Raw genomic sequence first — 19,369 nt, forward strand, 5'->3', positions numbered from 1 at the left:
CAGTATGAAGGAGTCATGGCAACTGCCAGGGTACTTGGCACAAACATGCAAAATCTCCTTCTTGTGGTCACACACCAGCTGAACGTTAAGGGAGTGGAAGCCCTTGCGGTTGACAAAAATAGCTGGATTGCGATGGGGTGTCCTAAGGGCCACATGTGTGCAGTCAATGATGCCCTGCACCCTTGGAAAGTCTGCCAGATGAGCTAATCCAACCGCTCGCGCCATCACATTTGCGCGATCCCTGGTGAAATGGATGTCATAGAGTTTTACAGCACAGAAAGAGGCCCTTCAGCCCATCGTGTCTGCGCCGCCCATCCATCCCTGTCCAGTCTAATCCCATTTTCCAGCATTTGGTCCATAGCCCTGTATGCAATGGCATTTCAAGTGCTCATCCAAATGCTTCTTGAATGTTGTGAGGGTTCCTGCCTCTACCACCCTTTTAGGCATTGAGTTCCACATTCCAACCACCCTCTGGGTGAAAAAGTTCCTCCTCAAATCCCCTCTAAATCTCCTGCCCCTTACCCTGAATCTATGCCCCCTTGTTATTGACCCCCCTACTAAGGGGAAAAGTTCCTCTTTGTCTACCCTATCTATGCCACTCATCATTTTGTACACCTCAATCAGGTCCCCCCTCAGCCTTCTTTGCTCCAAGGAAAACAACCCCAGCCTGTTTAGTCTTTCTTCATAGCTGAGGCGCTCCATCCCAGGTAACATCCCGGTGAATCTTCTCTGCACCCTCTCCAAAGCAATCACATCCTTCCTATAGTGAGGCGACCAGAACTGCACACAGTACTCCAGCTGTGGCCTCACCAGCGTTTTGTACAGCTCCATCATAACCTCCCTGCTCTTATATTCTATGCCTCGGCTAATGAAGGCAAGTATCCCATATGCCTTTTTAACCACCTTATCTACCTGTTCCGCTGCCTTCAGAGATCTATGTACATGTACACCAAGGTCCCTCTGACCCTCTGTACTTCCTAGGGTCCTACCACTCATTGTGTATTCCCTTGCCTTATTTGTCCGTCCGAAATGCATCACCTCGCACTTTTCAGGGTTAAATTCTATTTGCCACTTTTGCGCCCAACTGACCAACCCGTCTATATCGTCCTGTAGCCTGAGGCTTTCCTCCTTGCAATTTACCACCCCACCAATTTTCGTGTCATCTGCAAACTTACTGATCATCCCTTTTACATTCTCATCCAAATCATTTATGTAGATCACAAACAACAAGGGACCCAGCACCGATCCCTGAGGTACCCCACTGGACACAGGCTTCCAGTCACAAAAGCAACCTTCGACCATCACCCTCTGCCTCCTACCACTCAGCCAGTTTAGGATCCAACGCGCCAAGGCACCCTGGATCCCATGGGCTCTTACCTTCTTGACCAGTCTCCTATGCGGGACTTTGTCAAAAGCTTTACTGAAGTCCATGTAAACCACATCCACAGCATTTCCCTCATCCACCTCCCTAGTCACCCCCTCGAAAAATTCAATCAGATTTGTCAGACATGATTTACCCTTGACAAAGCCATGCTGACTATCCCTGATTAATCCTTGCCTCTCCAAGTGGAGACTAATTTTGTCCCTCAGAATTTTTTCCAATAATTTCCCTACCACAGATGTTAGGCTCACTGGCCTGTAATTCCCTGGTTTATCCCTGCTACCCTTCTTGTATAATGGTACTACATTAGCTGTTCTCCAGTCCTCTGGTACATCCCCTGTGGCCAGAGAGGTTCTGAAAATTTGTGTCAGAGCCCCTGCAATCTCCTCCTTTGCCTCCCACAGCAGCCTGGGATACATCTCGTCCGGGCCTGGGGATTTATCCACTTTTTGGCCTGCTAAAACCGCTAGCACCTCCTCCCTCTCGATGCTAATATGTTCAAGTATGTCACAGTCCCCTTGCCCGATTTCTATGTCTGCATCGTCTTTCTCCATAGTGAACACAGATGCAAAAAATTCATTTAAAACCCCGCCTACATCATCTGGCTCTACACACAGATTGCACTTTGGTCCCTAATGGGCCCTACCCTTTCCCTGGTTATCCTCTTGCCCTTAATATACTTATAAAACATCTTAGGATTTTCCTTTATTTTGCTCGCCAGTGTTATTTCATGGCCCCTCCTCGCCCTCCTAATTTCTTTTTTAAGTATGCCCCTGCACTTTTTATACTCCTCTAGGGCTTCTTCCGTCTTTAGTCTTTTGTAACTGCCAAAAGCCCCCCTTTTATTTCTAATGCATTTTTGTATCTCCCTTGTCATCCAAGGTTCCCTTTGCTTGTTGGTCCCACCCTTGACCTTTACAGGAACATGTTGGCGCTGTACTCTTTTTTTTTCCTTCTGAAAGTCTCCCACTGTTTTGATGTGGATTTTCCTATAAGTAGCTGCTCCCAGTCCACTTTGGCCAGATCCTGCCTTATCATATTAAAATCGGCCTTCCCCCAATTTAGAACCCTTATTTCCGGGCCGTCTTTGTCTTTTTCCATGACCACCTTAAATTTCACCGAATTATGGTCACTGTCGCCAAAATGCTCTCCTACTGATACTTCCACCACTTGCCCGGCTACATTCCCCAGAATTAGGTCCAGTACCGCCCCCTCTCTTGTAGGACTTTCTACATGTTGGCTCAAAAAGCTCTCCTGGATGCACTTTAAGAATTCTGCACCCTCTAAGCCTTTCACACTCTGACTATCCCAATTTATATTGGGGAAGTTGAAATCCCCCACTATTATTACCCTATTATTTTCACACTTCTCTGAGATTTGCCTACATATCTGTTCCTCTATCTCCCCCTGACTGTTTGGGGGCCTATAGTACACTCCCAGCAAAGTGCTTGCCCCCTTTTTGTTTTTAGGGCAAAGAGGGCATTGGTTACCTGCGTGATGCAAGTGCGTGCGGCCGACTGGGAGATGCCGCTGATGTCTGCTGATGATCCCTGGAATGAGCCTGAGGCAAAAAAGTTGAGTGTGGTGGTGACTTTGATGGCCACTGGTAAGGAGTTTCCACCTGGTCCTCTGGGCAGCAGGTCCTGCTGTATCATTGCGCAGATGTCAGTCACTACCTGTTGCGAAAGTCAGAGCCGCCTTTGGCACTGCTGCTCAGTCATGTTGAGGTAGCTGACCCTGTGTCTGTAGACCCTGTTTGGGGGGTATCTCCTGCGCTGACAGGGTTCCATGCGCTGGCCCCTTCTGGCCTGTGCTGCCTCAGGTGGGTGAGCAGCAGCCTGTCGCTCCTGCTGTTGCTGCTGCTGTTGTTCCTGGTTCTGCTGCTGCCGCGCCTGGTGCCCGAGCTCCTCTAATGCCAAGAAGGGAAGGAGAAAAATGGCTCCCATGCTTCTGGCATATGCCTCCGCTGAGGAAGCGCTGAGTGAAGGTGGCGAGAGGAGTTTCCCAGGAGTTTACACTGGAGATGTGTGTGAGGCTCCAACCTTCCACATGTGTGGTTAAGCCTGGTAAAAGTTGCCCCAGGCCTGAAACAACAAAGTCCTGCCACCTGCAATTGATGACTGATCAAATCTCTTTAATGGTTGACCTACAGCTGATAGTCAGCAAGCCAATAGTGCTCACGCCAGGTTTCGCAGGCGTGATCCCCACCAGGCGTGTTTTACGTGGGGAAAGGGTTAAAAATGGAAGGGCCTGTTAAAATGGCATTATAAAGGCCAATTATTGCTGATTAAGGGCCTTAAAGACCAGTCCCATCTGTTGCAGGCGGGCCTTATTCGGGACCATCAGACACGCCTGGGTTTAAATGGCTCGGGGTCGGGAACCAGGCGGCGGGGGGGGGTTCCCACCCGCCAGTTTTAGCGATTTTAACCCCCCGCACGCCTCAAAGCCCGCCTCACGGCTCAGTTAAAATCGACCCCTGAGTGTCTAGGCTATTCAACAAGTAGGGGAGCACAGTCAAGCTCAATACTGTCCGAGCAAACATCCACAAAACCACAACTACCAGCATGTGGTTTCTGGAAGACATTGAACAATGAGAATTTGCTCTGATTTCCTGAAAGCTGCACTAAGGCCAATTATAACACACCAACCACCACTCCACCCGAGGTCAGGTGACTCAACAATATAAATTAGCTTGCAAAGTGCCCTGAGACAGGCCATGAGACCTGTGGAAGAACAGTGAACTAGACAAACTATTTGGGAGTAAAGTAATCCAGAATTAACTATTTGTTTACTAGAAAGCAAAGTGATTCAGGAAACGTCACTAATCGGGGAGCAGAACAATCAAAAAAGAACAGTGCTATAAAAAAAAGTGGAGTTACTGCATTTTTTCACACTTGCAATTGTCTGTTTAGTTAGAAACCAGAACTTTGCAGGTCTACCGGCCCAAAATAGCCAAAAGGTAATTTTGGTGTTTGTTTTACAGAACCCTTTATTCCCATGGGTGCCCATTTCTAGGAGCTTTCTAGGAAATCATTAAAGTACTATAATGGCAGATAAGATTCTCTGCAGAAATACACAATTTTGCATATTACCAAGGGAAATTACAAATTTCAGTGATCATTTTGATGGGAATTTGGAGAGTGAAAGAACAAGTGAAGGAACGAGCAAAAGAAAAAAGAGAGAAAAAATGAAAGGCAGAAAGCAAAGAAATAATGGCGTACTAAGAGGTGCATCAAAATGAGAAATGCAGAAAGTTATGAATATTATGTTATAATTTTAAATCTGAAACGTTTCTGTTCTTTTCTCTGGGTGGGAGAGAAGGAAAAATCATCTTGCCATTGAATCCTTCATGGCTGTGATATAACTTAAGCATTTTTGTCTTTGACATATCATAGGATAGGCTTCTTTCTTTCTGTCACAACACATATGGGCAGACTTCAAGGGGGAAGCGGAAGAAGCTGCCTGCTTAACGTTCCTTTAGACAGGCCTGAGCTATTTTGAGGGCTGAGCCTCATTTCCATAATCTCAGTGAGCTGTAAGCATTAATAGGCAGCTCACTGGCCAATGGGAGTCGGGAATTGCAGCGGCACCATCATGGAGCTGAGCTGGAAGGGGGTGGGGGGCATGGACAGGCAGGCAGCAGGACAGAAGATTTCTGTGAGCCAGGAGGAATATTCTTGTTCCCGCCGAGCCAAAGAAGATGATTTGGGGGGGACAGGCCACAAGCTTAGTCAAAGAATTGGGTTTTAAGGAAGGTATTAAAGGAGGAGAGGGAAAGGCGGAGGGGTTTAGGGAGACAAAGGCGGAGGGGTTTAGGGAGGGAATTCCAGAGTGTGGGCCCTAGACAGCTGAAGGTTCAACTGCCAATGGTGGAGCAGAGGTAGGGGGATGCATAAGAGGCCAGAGTCAAAGCAGCGGAGTTGGTGGGGTGGTGGTGGTTACAGAGACTGGGTGACAGGAGAGGAGGGGCCGAGAGAAAAGGAAAAGGAAACAGAAATAATCATTTCCAGCGTTTGCTGTATTTTGCTTTTTGCTCTGAAGTAATGGGCTTGGGTCTGGTTCAACAAACTGCCATGCAAAGGCATTGAAAAACTTTGGGAACAGTCCAGATTATATTGCAATTCAGAGGAGCAGACACAACTGTTAATTTATATCTCCTAAGAAGGGATAGTTAAGCCTGTAAGTACTGAAAATTTACAATGCATCAGTGTTTCTGTTCACTTCTTCATTTATTATTTAATAAATATTGTTTGGCAATTTATAACCCAAGCCAGAGACTAGTTAAATATTTATTCTACTGCCTTCTGATGAGGAAGATTATGTAAAGGCACTTCTTGACTTTCTATTGTGATTGGATGGGGAGATAGTATTGTGATGTAATCTCAACCAAGCCAACAGCTGGAAATTCACTCCCGGCAGTGGGCGGTGAAATCAATGGGATTGAAAATTGGGCAGTTTCTATAATGGGTGGCCAATCTGCAATGCCAGTTTTATGCCCGAGTAGCAAGTTGAAAATCTAGTCCGTGTCTTTCATCAATCTCAGAAGCTCACCAGTATAATTTTTTAACATATAAATTAGTCATTGTTATGACCGCTCGGAAAAATTGACAATTTGCGTCTAATTTTGTGCTGCGGTCTCACTACTATAAATTCATCATCATTTCACAGTGGAATCTTATCGCATTAGAGAGAGACAACTTTTGTCCCGTCAGCCTGGGCCAGATTCAAGTTCAAGTCAGAGGTCAAAGGACACTGTACCACTGTAGCACCTAGTCTTTAGGCTGCAGCTGCACTACAACTTCTTAGCGTTTATGAAGCGTTTATGAAGAACAGTGAATGTTGAAAAACAATAAGGCAATCTTGAAAATGGCTCCAAGTGTGGAACTGTCAAGGAAGTTAGTCACAGCTCAATCATTCTGAATTTAGTGAGGTGTAAAAGGAAAGGTAATGCCTGGTTTATATGGCATATGCAACACTAATACAGCAAATTATAACAATTATTGTTAAACTTTTTGATTGGGATCAAGGAAAATCCAGAGTATTTTGTGTGTGTGTATGTGTGTATGCAGATACTTAGTAAAATCTGAGGGAGAGTATTCCCACACCTAAGTGTGTTTAATCATCAATAAAACTGACATTCCAGACCTTGTAATAATAAAGAGCTAATTGAAGCATTAAACTGGACTCTGAACTAATTTATCAAATAAGCAGCTCAGTGAACACAATCATTTATACACAATCATCCATAGCAGAGATGACATATCTTCAAATATTAACCCATTATTCATTGTGTTGCCTGCCTATTGCAGAGCTATCTCACATGGTCCAGATATTTGCTCCTGCCATTTTGGAAAGTCGTATTTTGGGATTTTGTTCATTTATTTCTTCATAGAAAGAATTTTGAGAATGAGTTAGGTTTAAGTGCCGTGTTTTAAAATAAAGTGCATTCATACAGGTTTAACGACAAAAGCAGCAGGCATTAAAGAATGTATATTAAAGCCAGTCCAGGGTAGGGGAGGCCTAAACATTCCTTGTGGGGCCTGGAGGAGTGCTCCTGCTCTTCTGGGCCCTACAAAGGGAAGTACCTGTTTGGGCCTCTTCATCTTCCTAGCAGGTCTCGACTCTCTTCAGCCTGGCAGGAAAGTCAGTTAAAATTGCAGTCAGAGCCCGATGATGTCATCGGACCCCGATCTGCATATTTAAAGATGGATCCCGCTGGCTTTTGGTGGTCAGTAGCTGCCCATCCAGAAGCCTCTTTAAAAATCTCTGTTAGTGGGATCTGGGTGACTTGAGGGTGGGTGAGTAACCTTGTCTATTTTAACTGCTTGGTTTCTCTCAATATGTTTGGGCCACAGGAAGTCTACAATAAAGACATCATCCTACTGGATCAAATATCGCCCTCTTACTAACTCATAAAATACAATAAAAAAATTAGAAAACCATACAAAAACCATCAAGTCATAGAGTCATAGAGTTTTACAGCACAGAAAGAGGCCCTTCGGCCCATCGTGTCTGCGCCGCCCATCCATCCCTGTCCAGTCTAATCCCATTTTCCAGCATTTGGTCCATAGCCTTGTATGCAATGGCATTTCAAGTGCTCATCCAAATGCTTCTTGAATGTTGTGAGGGTTCCTGCCTCCACCACCCTTTCAGGCATTGAGTTCCACATTCCAACCACCCTCTGGGTGAAAAAGTTCCTCCTCAAATCCCCTCTAAATCTCCTGCCCCTTACCCTGAATCTATGCCCCCTTGTTATTGACCCCCCCACTAAGGGGAAAAGTTCCTCTTTATCTACCCTATCTATGCCCCTCATTATTTTGTACACCTCAATCAGGTCCCCCCTCAGCCTTCTCTGCTCCAAGGAAAACAACTCCAGCCTGTCCAGCCTCTCTTCATAGCTGAGGCGCTCCATCCCAGGTAACATCCTGGTGAATCTTCTCTGCACCCTCTCCAAAGCAATCACATCCTTCCTATAGTGAGGCGACCAGAACTGCACACAGTACTCCAGCTGTGGCCTCACCAGTGTTTTGTACAGCTCCATCATAACCTCCCTGCTCTTATATTCTATGCCTCGGCTAATGAAGGCAAGTATCCCATATGCCTTTTTAACCACCTTATCTACCTGCTCCGCTGCCTTCAGGGATCTATGTACATGTACACCAAGGTCCCTCTGACCCTCTGTACTTCCTAGGGTCCTACCACTCATTGTGTATTCCCTTGCCTTATTTGTCCGTCCAAAATGCATCACCTCGCACTTTTCAGGGTTAAATTCCATTTGCCACTTTTCCGCCCATCTGACCAACCCGTTTATATCGTCCTGTAGCCTGAGGCTTTCCTCCTCGCAATTTACCACCCCACCAATTTTCGTGTCATCTGCGAACTTACTGATCATACCTTTTACATTCTCATCCAAATCATTTATGTAGATCACAAACAATAAGGGACCCAGCACCGATCCCTGAGGTACCCCACTGGACACAGGCTTCCAGTCACAAAAGCAACCTTCGACCATCACCCTCTGCCTCCTGCCACTCAGCCAGTTTAGGATCCAACGCGCCAAGGCACCCTGGATCCCATGGGCTCTTACCTTCTTGACCAGTCTCCTATGCGGGACTTTGTCAAAAGCTTTACTGAAGTCCATGTAAACCACATCCACAGCATTTCCCTCATCCACCCCACTAGTCACCCCCTCGAAAAATTCGATCAGATTTGTTAGACATGATTTACCCTTGACAAAGCCATGCTGACTATCCCCGATTAATCCTTGCCTCTCCAAGTGGAGATTAATTTTGTCCCTCAGAATTTTTTCCAATAATTTCCCCACCACAGATGTTAGACTCACTGGCCTGTAATTCCCTGGTTTATCCCTGCTACCCTTCTTGAATAATGGTACTATGTTAGCTGTTCTCCAGTCCTCTGGTACATCCCCTGTGGCCAGAGAGGTTCTGAAAATTAGTGAAATAAAAGCTAGCCACATCAGGATCACTCAGTTTACTTGGCAGAAATACACCCTGCACACTCATAAATGGCTTCACTGTACACTCAGCATGCCCAAGACATTTACTGCCTCATAAATTCAGTACGTCCACACCCAGACAAACTGGCCCTTCATGTCATCAATTACTTTTACTTTTATATACAGCAAAATAATTGTTCATCCATTAACCTATAGGGCATGTCTATTATGATTTTTCTATGTAGTTGTATTCATTTTAATGGAGAAAAAAAGGTAAATTATGATCCATTGTCAGAACTAATTTCTTTAAACATCATCTAACAAAACAAATTGGTTTCTTTCATGCTGCATTTACATGGAGACTGTCTCAGATGGTAATTACAGTGTTGCTTCTAGCCAGCCAATGCCTCATTTACAAGTGAGATTTGTATATGTAATGGTATGTTGCTCCCTCCCTGCAGTTAAACTTTAAATCTTTAGACAGTGCAGGCAGCAGTTCAGTTCATTGCAGGTAGCGTTAAAAGGGGATTACCCAAGCATTTTTCACACCCACTTTGCTACATCTGGATTTATACTTCATGCAATGTCAAATGGAAGCAGCATGAGACTACACCCTCCAACTGGCAGTCAAGGAAGTAAAAACGTTGGTCAAAGACAAAACAGTTCTTAATCTTCAATAAATGTATTGATTAGCTCACTCAAATATGTAATTTTCAATCAGATCCGCAAATAAATCCATCCCTGGTCAAGCTCCAGTAAACGTTCCCTGCTTACAGGGGTGAGAAGCTTCAACAAGTGTGAAGTGATAAGAACAAACTTTCACTGCCCTGAGAAAGGTTCTATGATATGGACCACTTCCAAGCAGAAGAGAGGCACAGGAGTTCAATGTTGGTCACCTCCAGTGAGATAACTGATACCGATGGTGGCTGCTTTCCAGAACCACTAATGTGTTAGTTTATCGAGCAGCTGCCACACAATGCCATGCTCAAAGACATACATAAAACCCAGTTTACAGCACAAATCTGTGCATAATTTAGCACAAAATTAGCAGTCACATTCAGAGAGTCTGCATGGACGATTGCGCTATGAAATGGAAATGTCAGGGAGGAGTAGGGAGTGATTCTCTGAGGCAAAAGTTAAGACATACTGTTGGAGTAAAATTGAGGGAACTTTACCCTGCATCTACACCATGAGATATCTGATCCAGGAATATTTTAACGCTGATATACACCTTGTTTATATTGGAAATTTAATGCCAGACTGAAACCAATATCTGTTCAAACACAATGTGCATTGAACAGATTAAACACTGTTACAAGCAAAACAAATGAAAAGTCACCAACCGGAATTTTCTGGGGTCCATGCGACTGTCTGCACCCGACCCACCCAAGTACAGAAAATTCCGGCCACCCTGTCAGAGAAATGCTTGATGATGGAATGAGTTCAGAGCCAGCATGTTATTCCAACAGCCTTTAAATCTCTGTGGCAACTGATCTGTTCAGAAGTCACTTTGTCATCATGTGCACAGAGAGCAGGTGTGTGTACGGATAACCGTAGCTGTCATAAAGACAGCAGGGTTTGATTGACAGCTGGTTGATGACTGATGTCATATCCGAGGGCGGGATCCGACGCCATCTTGGCCATGCTTCAGATACTGTACTGGAGACACAGAGTCAGGACTGAATAAATGGCACTCCTCTACAACTGCTTGTGAGACTCGTAATTACGTTATTAAGATAACATTACATGGTACCAGGATTTATAGAACTCACGATAAGGACATACTACAACAATGGAAGGAATAAAACCCCTGGCTAGCCTGCAACTAGAAGGAAATGTGGATGAAAATTGGCGTGTCTTCAAGCAACGCTTTCTTCTCTACCTCACAGCGATTGACGCTTCGACTAGCTCTGGAACACGTAAAGTAGCTTTGTTGCTAACAGTGGCTGGCTCGCAGGCAATTGAGCTGTTTAATACATTTACGTTTGCAGCCGAAGATGATAAAAATGATCTGGACAAGATGATAGAACGGTTCGACGAATACTGCACTCCAAAAAAGAATGAAACGCATGAGAGATTCGTGTTTCGCTCCCGCATGCAAAAGCAAGGAGAATCCTTTGATGTTTTTTTGACGGACTTGAAAATAAAAGCACAAACATGCAACTTTAGGGACCTGAAGGAATCGATGATATGCGATCAAGTCATTTTTGGAATACTCGACAAGAAGGTGAGGGAGAGAATGCTTAGAGACAATGACCTAAATTTGGATGCAGCAGTGAAAATATGTCATGCCAGTGAACTCTCAGCCATGCACATGAAAACTTTCGAAGGGAGCAGCACAGCAGAAGGGAGCGCCCTGGGGCTAAAAGACCTGCTGGTGGATGTGGTACACAAAAGGGACACAAGAGGGCCCACGGAGTTCAAGATGATGACGCCTTACGAATGCAGATGGTGCGGTAATAAACACGTAGCCAGACAGTGTCCTGCTTATGGGAAGAACTGTGCAAAATGTAAAGGCAGGAATCACTTTGCCAAGATGTGTTTTTTGGAAGAGAAAACTGAAGGTAAAAAGACAGTGCATGCTATTGAGACTGAAGAGACAGGAGCAGAGACTTTGTTTGTGGGAATGGTGCAAAATGAGTCAAAACAGGGCAAAAATGCTAATGAAGTGCACTCTGTAGGACCAAAGACTGAAGTTTGGATAGCTCCCTTGCTGGTAAATGGCAACATTGTTACCTTTAAGCTAGATACAGGTGCTAAGGCAAACCTCATAAGTTGGAGTGATGCACGGAATCTCAAAGTGCGACCTAAAATACTGAACAAGACAGTGTCTTTGAAGGCATACAATGGACAAAGCATTGAAACAAAAGGAACGTGTAGGCTGAATGTTAAGGTAAAAAATCACATTCACCCTTTGACCTTTGTTATAGTGCCTGAAGGACATGAGTCACTGTTGGGGGATAAGGCCTGTGTGGATTTGGGCTTGGTAAAATGAATCTATACTATCAATGAACAGAACTGTGTGCAGAGTGCCCCCCAAGATAGTACAAATCTGACTCATGAGACTATAGCACACAAATATGCAGATGTCTTTCAGGGTTTCGGAGCACTGCCCTTTACATACTCCATCAAACTGAGAGAGGATGCACAACCTGTGATTCACGCACCCAGGAGAGTTCCAGTGGCTCTCCGTGAAAAACTGAGGAAAGAGCTAGACCGCATGGAGGGACTAGCTGTCATAAAGAAGATTGACGAACCGACTGACTGGGTAAATTCTATGGTCTGCGTCAATTCAAAGAAAACTGATAAATTGCGTGTCTGCATGGATCCCAAGGACCTTAACGCCAATATCAAAAGAGAGCACTACCAAATTCCAAAGAGAGAGGAAATAGTCAGCGAAATGACAGAAGCGAAAGTCTTCTCCAAGATGGACGCCTCGCATGGTTTCTGGCAGTTGAAACTTGATGAAGAAAGTGCTAAGCTGTGCACTTTTAACACCCCGTTTGGTCGATACTCCTACCAGCGTCTGCCCTTTGGTATTAGCTCCGCCCCAGAAATCTTTCACAGAGCAATGGAGCAAATCATCGAGGGCCTGGAGGGAGTGCGGGTGTACGTGGATGATCTGGTAGTATGGGGCTCCACTCAGGGGGAGCACGATACCAGACTGGAGAAAACACTTCAGAGAATACAGCAGTATGGACTCAAACTAAATAAAGACAAATGTCAGTTCAGCGTCAATGAAATCACATTCCTTGGAGACAAGATCTCTTCAGAGGGGATTCAGCCAGACAAGTCAAAGGTAAAGGCTATACATGACATGGAGAAACCAAAGGACAAGAAAGGGGTTCAGCGGGCCCTTGGCATGGTTAACTACCTAGGAAAATTCATTCCAAATCTAGCAGTGAAAACTGTTCATCTGAGAAAACTGCTGCACCAAGAGACAGAGTTCCAATGGGGACATGAACATGAGAGAGAATGGAAGGGGCTGCTACACATTCTAGCAAGTGAACCCCTACTGAAGTTCTTCTGCCCTAAAAAGAGGACAAAAGTGTCCACAGATGCCTCTAAGAATGGATTAGGGGCTGTCCTTCTACAGGAAGATGAAGGAGAATGGCGACCAGTGGCGTATGCATCACGCTCCATGACGGCTACAGAGTGCCATTACGTGCAAATCGAGAAGGAGTGCCTTGGCTTGGCATTTGGGTGTGAAAAATTTCATACCTACATCTATGGTCTTCCCAAGGTTATCCTAGAAATGGACCATAAGCCACTGCTAGGGATCGCAAAGAAGAATCTGTGTGACATGTCACCACGGATACAACGCCTAATGATGAGACTTCAACGTTACGATTTTGAGCTAACATATGTGCCAGGGACACAAATGTTCATTGCAGACACACTATCCAGGGCTGCGCCTTACGCCACACAAAACAGTGAATCAGAAGAGGATGTGGCTCTTCATGTGGATATGGTCTACGCAGCATTGCCTGCCACACAGGAACAACTATCAGTGATAGTCACAGAGACATCAAAGGACCCAGTCCTGAGTAAAGTAATGAGAAATCTTCAAGAGGGCTGGAAGAAAGGGTCATGTAAACAATATTATCACATTCAGTCTGAGCTCTCTGTGGTCAATGGACTGCTGCTTAAGTGTGACAGGATAGTAGTGCCCACCTCTATGCGACGAGAAATGCTCAACAGGATACATGAAGGGCACCTGGGTGCAGAAAAGTCAAAAAGAAGAGCACGTGAGGCACTCTACTGGCCAAACATGAACTCTGATATTGACCAGTTGATCAACGAGTGTGCTACATGTCAGGAGTATCACTACAAGCAAACAAAAGAGCCCCTCATTACCACAGAGCTCCCATCACAACCTTGGGAAAAGGTTGAAACTGATATATTTCACTATGAAGGAAAAGACTATTTGTTAGTTATTGATTATTATTCCAATTATCCGGAGATGGCTCTCTTGTCCAGTACCACATCAAGAGCTGTGATAACTCACCTGAAGTCAATCTTTGCCAGGCAGGGCATCCCTCTAACCCTGGTCTCTGATAATGGCCCTCCCTATGCCAGTCATGAGTTTCAGTCATTTGCTTCAGAGTATGAGTTTAATCATGTAACCTCCAGTCCGCTCTATCCTCAGGCTAATGGAAAAGCGGAGCAGGGGGTACAGATTGTGAAAAGACTATTAAAGAAAGCAGCACACAGCAACACTGACCCATATCTGGGCCTGGTGTCGTACAGGGCGGGCCCGCTAGCAAGTGGCAAGTCTCCAGCTGAGCTCTTACTGGGTCGGAAAAGCCGTACACGACTTCCCAGTTATGTCACACCTGACCACAGAGATGAGGTGTGGGCAGACAAGGCTCGGAAACTACAACAGAAACAAAAAACACTTCATGACCGCACAGCCACTACACTAGTGCCTCTACAGGAGAAGGATATAGTTCGCATTGAAGGGCCTGAGTCATGGCCTACAAGAGCCACCGTTCTACAACAGGTCGCCCCCAGGTCATACAGTGTCATGGCAGAGAACGGCAATATGTTTCGCAGAAACAGGAGGCACCTACTGAAAACCACAGAGACCTTTCAGCCTCAGGAGGACAGAGAGGATGACGAGATGAGGGAAATGCCACAAAGAGACGAGATGAGGGAAATGCCACAAAGTGACGAAGGACACAATAGTGATAATGTGACAAGGGACCTGTGTGGTACAGACATGAACTTAAGGGATACAACTGGGGTGGTTCAGCAAACACCTGTTCAGCCACGCAGGTCACAGCGCACCAGAAAGCCTGTAGTTAAACTTGACCTGTAGACAGGGATTGATAAGACTGTAAACAGTTAATGGACTCCTGGGTGTGGGTAAGGTTTATACCTACCTGCAATTAGTTCAACGGTGTAGTTACACTGACTGGTTCAATATGATGTTAACAAGTGTTCTATGTGTTATGTTATGTTGTTATTGTGTTATGTCTTCATTGAAGGGGGAAGATGTACGGATAACCGTAGCTGTCGTAAAGACAGCAGGGTTTGATTGACAGCTGGTTGACGGCTGATGTCATATCCGGGGGCGAGATCCGACGCCATCTTGGCCATGCTTCAGATACTGTACTGGAGGCACAGAGTCAGGACTGAATAAATGGCACTCCTCTACAACTGCTTGTGAGACTCATAATTACGTTATTAAGATAACATTACAGTGTGTATGTGAACCAATTACACTGTGCTTGCATTCACAGCATCATCACAGAAACAAGCAACGAAAAACTCTGTGGGGAGTGTGCTGAGTCCACTCAATCCATAAAAACTGAAGCCAAACCCTCGGTTGCTCTCTGTGCCACAGGGTATTAGTCAGACCTATGTCATACCAGCATGACTCGTATTTCACCTTTAAGAAGCTAGCAACTTCGTACAATTCAAGCCCAGGCAGTGGTATTTCTTTCATCTGCAAACAAATTATGACTAACAGAGTCCCTACAGGCCCCCTGCAGGAATTCACAGGGCTATAGCCAAGCTGAAAATCTGAGAGCAGCTGTGCCCCAGTTCCAGTGCCAGGTCTACATGGAAAAATTGTCTTATATTCCACCAACTATCACATCTCTGCAGTGTAAATGTTGATATCCATCTGTAAATGAAAAGTGTTGTTTTCAATCCCTGTCTAACTGCTATAGAAAAGGCATTCTAAAACTTTGCATGTTATTAAATATTATAAAGGGATTTAACCATTTGAGTTCTTTTTGGGCTCATCCTCACTATTTCTTGTGATTGCCAGAGCAGCAACAACAACATCACTTTGCCACCTTTATGCAGGTGGAGTAGAACACTTCAGCCACTTGTTCTGCTGGTGGACATATTTTTGGTCAGTTCTGCTTCTGACAGCAGGGGTTTATATTGATATTTGAGGCACTTCTGCCATTGGATGGAAGGCTGAAAACCATTTACTTTGATGTATGCCAGCACCTATGTCAGCTGCACTGATATATTATCAGGAACTTGCCTAAGGCAGCGGTACTTCATGTCTCAAACTCCTCAGATAATGAAGCAGTCTGTGCCCAAATGCAGCAAGACCTGGACAACATTCAGGCTTGGGCTGATAAGTGGCAAGTAACATTCGCGCCACAATAGTGCCAGGCAATGACTATCTCCAACAAGCGAGAGTCCATCCACTACCCCTTGACATTCAACGGCATTATCATCGCCGAATTCCCCACTATCAACATCCTGGGGGGTCACCATTGACCAGAAACTTAACTGGACCAGCCACATAAATACTATGGCTACAAGAGCAGGTCAGAGGCTGGGTATTCTGTGGCGAGTGTCTCACCTCCTGACTCCCCAAAGCCTTTCCACCATCTACAAGGCTCAGGTCAGGAGTGTGATGGAATACTTTCCACTTGCCTGGATGAGTGCAGCTCCAACAACACTCAAGAAGCTCGACACCATCCAGGACAAAGCAGCCTGCTTGATTGGCACCCCATCCACCATCTTAAACATTCACTCCCTCCACCACCGGTGTACCGTGGCTGCAGTGTGTACCATCTACAAGATACACTGGAGCAACTTGCCAAGGCTTCTTCTGCAGCACCTCCCAAACCCGCGACCTCTATCACCTAGAAGGACAAGGGCAGCAGGTGCATGGGAACACCATCACCTGCAAGTTCCCCTCCAAGTTACACACCATCCTGACTTGGAAGTATATCGCCGATCCTTTATCATCGCTGAGTTAAAATCCTGGAACTCACTCTTGAACAGCACTGTGGGAGTACCTTCACCACAGGACTGCAGTGGTTTAAGGCGGCTCACCACCACCTTCTCAAGGGCAATTAGGGATGGGTAATAAATGCTGGCCTTGCCAGCGACGCTCATATCCAAGGAATGAACAAAAAAAAAAGTCTCTGGAGTGAGACTTGAACCAATGACCTCCTGACTCAGCGGCAAGAATTCTACCCACTCAGAATCAGACACAGAAAATATTTTCTAATCCATCCTTCAATATTTTATCAAAGGTGATGACCAATTTGGAATACTGGACAATTCCACCCATTGAAAGCGTATTTTTTTCTGACATTCTAAAGAAAAATGTACCAGTAATAGCCCACTACGGAGTAGTGTGTGTCAGAGTAATTGCAGCTTAAAGGTATCAAAATGCTATTGGCACTTCCTGGACAACACACAGAAGTGAATTCACGACTATCACTTTCCAGACACAGGGTTGCTGATTTTCACTGTGCCAACTAGAAGCTTAGGTGCCACAGATCAGTGGTCTTTCCCACAACACCACCTACTCCCCCAAAATCTCTTCATTAATATCTGTATTTAGGGCAAATATCAGCCTCTTCCCTGGTCAGTTATTCCATCATCTCTGAGTGATGTACAAGTGATGCCTGGCCACAATTTACTCAAAGTTTATATCAAAGTATGTTTGAAATTCACAAAATCAGTTTCCCCATTGCACCTTCCAACAAAAGCACAGCTAAGATCAACAACTTACCTTGTTCTCTTTGTGACTTTTCTGTAACCAGAAAGGAAATATCCCCTTATACCATTACTGTGCCATTCAAAATCCTCCTTGGCACAGTTCTAACTCCAAGAAGCCAAGGTGACAAAATGCCAAAACCACATTTAAAATTCCAGTTTATATAGTCATTTGGCTATGTGAGATGAGCTGCTGAATAAAGTACAGTTTTATAAGCACGGTACATGTACTAGCTCAATACCTTGCTGGTGGCATGGATATGAAATATGTAATTGGTTAGACTGGGTAAATGCTGTGATTTATAAAGATCTTGCTTTCCGATCCCTCTCAGGATGACATACATCACACACTGTCTGATGTGACACTGGAAGAGGAATGTGTCCTCCATATATCAGAAATGTTTCAATAATCATGTTCTAGACATCTTTTTACATGATCAAAAGATGAAAACAGATGTGGACTGCCATTACTCCAATTTACCTCAGCCATCCAAAATGAAAAAGCTATAGCTTCTCGTCTCTATCCATCAGCCCACGCAATAGGCTTTTGAGTAGCTCTAGGTTTTTGCTTCCACTGTACTTCCTGAAAGTCTATTCCAAGTGGCGAATACCTTTTGTGTAAAGAAATTCCTCTTGACATCAGCTCTAAATATGCTCTTCACCAGCTTGAATACTACGCTCGCTGGTTCTACTATGTTGATTTATCTTGAGGTAATGCTCTGGGTTTATCTTTCCTGTTTAATATCTTATATCATTCTATAAAGTCCCTTCAGTCTCCTTTTTTCAACGCTATGGTGTGAAGGAATAAGCCATAAAACCTATTCAGAAAAATACACCATTCTATGAAATAATTCTGGCCTTATTAAAACAGGACAAACTGGGTTTGGAAATCGAGAAACCGAACTGTGAAAAAAACATAGAAACATAGGAGCAGGAGTAGGAGTAGGCCATTCGGCCCTTCGAGCCTGCTCCGCCATTCAACGAGATCATGGCTGATCATCCAAACCCTAGCACCCGGTCCCTACACCGACAGCCATCCCACCCAAGCCCTATCCCCGTAACCCCACGTATTTAATCCCCCTAACACTAAGGGCCAATTTTTTATCATGGCCAATCAACCTAACCCGCACATCTTTGGACTGTGGGAGGAAACCGGAGCACCCGGAGAAAACCCACGCAAACACGGGGAGAATGTGCAAACTCCACACAGACAGTCACCCGAGGCCGGATTTGAACCCGGGTCCCTGGCGCTGTGAGGCGGCTTTGTAAGTCTCCAACTCTTTGTACCTTGGGAATCAAAGGTATTTGATTTTGGTGGATATCCTGAATAGAACTTTAAGAATTGTAAAACTGTAGCAAAGTTAAGATTTGAGAGTAAGGTTCTCTGATAATAAGATTGTAAGCTTTCTCTTTTTGGAACTGTTAATGTTGTGATTGACTCACCAACTGTAAATTACATGTCGGTTCTTTAATAAATCTATATATTCTGGCTATAGAGATAAGATAGTTGTTGACACTGAATCAATAACCTTATTGAAACAGAAGGTTAACGGCTCCGGCAGGCTGAACCTTTCGGAATGAAACAATGGTTCACTCTGGGCAAGGTATTCTAATTTACACTTCGCAAAGAAGCACATAAAAGTAAGAAATATCTGCCTTCGTAAAAATGGCATCAAGTAAAAAACATACCTGCCGTATGATATACCTATCAATTCCTCCAATAAAAGGCGAAGAGTTACGAAGGTGACTAAAGGTTTTTATTGACTAAATAACAGAGCCCACTCTCGTGGGTGATCCGATCCAAGCAGGAGGAATACCAGCCAGTCGCTCACCTTTATACCTGGCCTGGTGGGTGGAGCCAAGGCGGAGTCGGCAGTGGTCATCCCAGGTATAGCAGTGTGGCAAGAGGCGACCTCGTACCGTGATACAATAGTGGTCAGTGATACAGTTATAACGAACAGTGGTGAACAGTGCTAACTACTAACAGTGATACGATAGTGAACGTGGTTTACCACATTCACCCCTTGTTTAGAATTAAGTCCGGCGGGGTG

The 19,369-nt window shown here is 44.8% G+C and overlaps 1 protein-coding gene across 1 annotated transcript in view; it reads right to left on the minus strand.

Moving 5' to 3' along the window:
* Window positions 1-19,369, minus strand: part of dennd2b (DENN domain containing 2B) — a 247,031-nt gene that overhangs the window by 164,950 nt on the left and 62,712 nt on the right. The gene's annotated exons all lie outside the window — the stretch shown is intronic.

This window comes from Somniosus microcephalus, chromosome 15 (genome assembly GCF_052327205.1).
Source record: "Somniosus microcephalus isolate GS21.2 chromosome 15, FLI_Smic_1.0, whole genome shotgun sequence".
Classification (NCBI taxonomy): Eukaryota; Metazoa; Chordata; class Chondrichthyes; order Squaliformes; family Somniosidae; genus Somniosus; species Somniosus microcephalus.